Source organism: Octopus sinensis, linkage group LG24 (assembly GCF_006345805.1).
Source record: "Octopus sinensis linkage group LG24, ASM634580v1, whole genome shotgun sequence".
NCBI classification, from domain to species: Eukaryota; Metazoa; Mollusca; class Cephalopoda; order Octopoda; family Octopodidae; genus Octopus; species Octopus sinensis.
Window position 1 is genome coordinate 30314190 of NC_043020.1, and position 5000 is coordinate 30319189.

At 41.6% G+C, this 5000-nt stretch overlaps 1 long non-coding RNA gene across 1 annotated transcript in view; it reads left to right on the plus strand.

Moving 5' to 3' along the window:
- Positions 1–5000, plus strand: part of LOC118767756 — a 21215-nt gene that overhangs the window by 15792 nt on the left and 423 nt on the right. The window contains exon 2 of the long non-coding RNA XR_005003667.1: positions 1202–1204. This is a non-coding gene — a long non-coding RNA (uncharacterized LOC118767756). The remainder of the gene's footprint in view (positions 1–1201; positions 1205–5000) is intronic.

Consider the following 5000-nt stretch of genomic DNA (forward strand, 5'->3'; position numbering starts at 1 on the left):
ACACTGTCACCACCCTACCACCATCACCACCACCACCATCATAATAATAATTATTAACATTATAAAAATTCCACATCACCACTGCCACCTTTCCACACCACCACCGATACTAACACCACCACCACTTCTACCACAAACTTCCACACTGTCACCATCCTACCACCACCACCACCACCACCACCACCCAGTTACTGCTACCACAATCATTAGGCGACTCTTCAAGGTCACCCAACTTGCTAGAAATAACAGTCAAGTCCCTCTCAAATCTTAACCCTTTTTCAGGAGACTGTTCATGGTCATCTGAATTGTTAGAAACAACAGCCAAGTCTTGTTGGAATTTCATTTCATCACCTTAGAAACATCCAAAGACATTTTAAGGTCACTGAACTTGCCAGAAATATTTCGCCTCCTTCAAATTCCGACCAATCATCTTAATTGCATAAAAGAAGTTTAATGGTTGTACGGAATTGGTAAGGGAATCTTCTTGCTGTATTTAGTTTAGCATGAGGGATTATGAGGGATTACCAGAAACTCCTGGTCTGGCAGGGTTATCAGGGAGTTGTGCCAATCTGAGACAAAATCTCCGGACACAGGAATGCTGTTGGCCGGTTCTGTCCAAGAAGCACACATAGCAACAAAATGGTTCTTCTTTCATGTTTGAACACTTCTGACTGATGGCTTTTTTTTTTTTACCAAACGACCATTGTTTCTGTAGAAGAGATCCAGCAATTCCTTGTGGTTTTCCTTCGAGTGGGAAGGGCAGGACATTTTCCTCCACTGGAGGATACAGTGAAAGATGTTGAGGGAGATGAATAAGTTGATGGCTTGGCCAAGGACCCTTTGATCTTTGTCCAAGATTCCACCCACTTTTACAAGTTCCACTTGGAGTGAAAGGCAATGGTGGAGAAGGCTGTGCTGCCCTCTGGTAAATTCAACAGAAAGTGGTTGAGAGCAAGAAGGTTGCTTCCTAACCACAAGGTTCAAGGTTCAGTCCCACTGCGTGGCACCTTGGGAAAATGACTTCTATTATAGCCTGGATTTGGTATATGGAAACTGAAAGAAGCTCGTCATATATGTGTGTGTTTGGTGTGTTTATGTTCCTGTAACTTAGTGGTTCAGCAAAAGAGACCAATACAGTAAGTACCAGGCTAAAAAAAAAGGAAATATTGGGGTCAATTCATTCAACTAAAACTTTTTCAAGGCAGTGCTCCAGCATGGCCAGTCTAATAACTGAAACAAGTAAAAAAAAGGAGGGGGGGGGGCTAAAGGGGCTATTCCTAGCTTCCTAGCATGCATTGCCCTTAAAGGTCAAGGAGCTAGAGAAGAGTGGTGGGGGGTCCTTATCCTTGCTAACCAAGGCAATCTAGTATGTGTGGGGTTGCTGCATGGCACCAAAATAACTCCTCTTGAGACTTTACCAAATCACCATCCTTGCCTTCATCTTCATCTTCCAGTTCATTTATTGTTTTACCTCATTCAATTTCTATGCAATCCTTACTCACCATTTTTATCCTGTCCATGTTGTGTCCCCCTCAACTGTGGCAAATGAAACACAAGTCTGTTGTTGTTATAATTAAGATGGCAAGCGGGCAGAATCGTTAGCACACTGGGCAAAATGCTTGGAAGCATTTTGCTTGTCTGCATGTTCTGAGTTCAAATTTCACTGAGGTTGACTTTACCTTTCATCTTTTCAAGGGCAATAGAATAAGTACCAGTTATGCACTGGGGTCAATGTAATCAACTTACCCCCACCCCTGAAATTGCTGGCCTTGTGTCAAAGTTAGAAACCAACATTATTATTCCTATCAAGATGGCAAGCTAGCAGAAGCAATGAGCACACTGGGACAAAATGCTGGACAGTGTGTCTCCTGGCTTTTGTTTCAAATTCCACAGAGGTCAGCTTTGTTTGTCATCCATTCAGGGTCAACAAAATAGGGGCTGGTTGAACGCTTGGGTTGATGTAATTAACCAACCCCATCTTCCTTGAATTTCTGGTCTGTGTCAAAATTTGAAACCCTGGTGGCAAGCTGACAGAAGCGTTTGTGCATCGAGCAAAATGTTTTGTGGCATTTTTTTCTGTTTTTTCTATGACCCAAGTTCTGATTTTGACCCGTGACCAATTTTTCCTTTTGTGCAGGGCAGCAAGCCCACAGCCACATTATCCAAAGTAGAGTGGGATCGAAGAGATTTAGTTGTTATTTCTAGCACATCGAACCACCATAGATAGATTTCATCAACTTGCCCCTCAGGTGAAAGAAGAACCTTGCAGGTGTGGAGGGGGGAAGAGAAGGAGGAAGTGGATTAAGGGATGGGGAGAAGGTAGAGTTAATGACACTGGAAAAAGAGAGTGACAAGGAATAAGAGTTGGTGGTGGTGGTGGTGTGAGGAGTGAAAGTGAAATATGAGGTGGACAGATAAGAGAGATTAGAAAGCAGAGGATGTAATAGAGTCAGAGTAAATTATCAGGTGGGGGTGGGTGGGGGGTATTATATAGGTAAGGGGGAAGGGTGGAGGAAGACAGAAGGGGAAGAATAAAGAGAAGAGATTAAATCTGGGTTGTGAGATAGAGGAGGGAGGGAGAGAAAGAGGAGGAGGAGGAAGAGGAGCAATAAGATGAACTCAGAGATATAAAAGAGTAAAAAGCAGGATGAGGGCTGGACGAAGAGTTAAATGGATAATTAATGAGGTTGACTTTGGCATCAGGTTTGAAATGTTTACAAAGCAGAGGGAACTGCATACACACAAATACATACACACACACACATATATATATAATTCTATTAGTATGATAAACACAAAATGCAGTTGATGCTGTTTGTTCCCTACGCCTGTTTCGCTATTGTGGCTATTTGCTTTACTCTGCAGTGAATATTCATAGAACAATTGGATGCAGATCCACAACTGTTCTCCTGGGAAACACTTTACTACATTATGTTGACACAGATTAAATGCTATATGCAATATATTTAAGCCACAATATACAGATTCTGGGCCCCTACATTAATGGGAGCAGTCACTGCAAGTTTTGCATAGCTGAGTGAGCAAGGATCCTCATAGACTCCCTGAAGCCAGGATTACTGTACTCTCACCAGCAAATGCTACCTACTGCAAGTATGGGATTCTCTGTTCTTTGATTATATCTGGAAAGATCCTTATGAATTAAAAGCAGCCTGAGGGAAAAACTCCCTGTTCATCGTCTTTTGGCCCAGATGAACTGGTCTAAGGAAGATAACCTATCCTTGCCAACCTGGATTGTTTATTCTTTGGTTGCTTACTAATTAACTGACCGTAACAGATTCTTGCCTTCAATAGTCGAAGTGTTATATTTATTTGTCTTTGACTTTAGACTCTGATGAGCCATCACTTTATGACCAGACACAGACTTAACTGCATATATATATATATATATATATATATATATATATATGTGAATGCATACATTTGAATAGAAGTATGTTATTTGTCCAGTACCATTGGTTTCCTGTAGAAATTCCTACATTTTATTCAACTGGAAGTCGAACTGTGAAAGACATCCATGAAATAAATGGCAGAGTGTCACTTGACATTCGAATTCTGGAAGAATGCCATTTACACATCAAATTCATGCTTGATCTAATGGTTAGGGATTTGCATTTGCGATTGTCAGATTGTGGATTCGATTCCCAGACTGGGCAGTGTGTTGTGTTCCTGAGGATTTTATGCTGCTCAGTTGCTGTGGGGAAGGGGACGGGCATGTCAAAGAGCAGACCCAACATTTCCTCTGCAGGTCATGAAAGGCGACTGAAAGAGGTTGAGGCAGGAAACCAAACAGTGATATTTTGAAACCATTCAATACGTGTGTTTCAGGTCAGTGAGATAATATAATAGGAAATGCATCCATTACGTGAAACCTTCCTCAGTTAATGTGTGTGTGTGTGTGCATATATATATATATATAAAGACAAATGAAACAAGGAAAAGTGATAGGTTGACATTTTGGAAAAACTCTTTATCAAAATGGAATTAAAAAATAAACAAAAGAAAATAAACAATACTTGTTTAAAGCATGCATGTATCTTTCAACTACATGCTGTGTAGAATGTTGTGTGTGTGTGTGTGTGTGTGTATGTACATATATTCATATGTATATGTATGTCTCTCTCTGTATAAATATATATATATATGTATGTATGTATGTATATTTGTGTGTGCGTGTGTGTGTATTTTTGTTTACTTTGGCACATGATGTGCTGACTGAAGATGATAGCATTTATAACAGTTGTTCATTATTTCAATTAATCAATCAACGGACTGAGTAAACGAAGCCAAGAATGCACCTCAAATGCATAACAATAACAGCTGTAAGTCAACAAGGCACAAATAAATGTACAAAGCCCATTATTAATGCCTTTTCTGAGATATGCACAGATATATATCATCATCGTTTAATGTCTGTTTTCCATGCTAGCATGGGTTGGACAGTTCAACTGGGGTCTGGGAAGCCAGAAGGCTGCACCAGGCTCCAATCTGATCTGGCAGTGTTTCTACAGCTGGATACCTTTCCTAACGCCAACCACTCCGTGAGTGTAGTGGGTGCTTTTTACGTGCCACCTGCACAGGTGCCAGACGGGGCTGGCAAACAGCCATGATTGGATGGTGCTTTTTACGTGCCACCAGCTCGGGGGCCAGGCGAGGCTGGCAATGGCCACAATCGGATGGTGCTTTTTACGTGTCACTGGCACAGAGGCCAGTCGGGGCAGCGCTCAGCGCAGGAGTGGCTGTGTGGTAAGTAGCTTGCTTACCAACCACATGGTTCCTGGTTAAGTCCCACAGTGTGGAACCTTCGCCAAGTGTCTTCTACTATAACCCTGGGCTGATCAAAGCCTTGTGAGTGGATTTGGTAGACGGAAACTGGAAAAAGCCCATATATTTATATACATATTTGTGTGTCTGTGTTTGTACCCCCACCATCACTTGACAACCGATGTTGGTGTGTTTATGTCCCTGTAACTTAGCAGTTT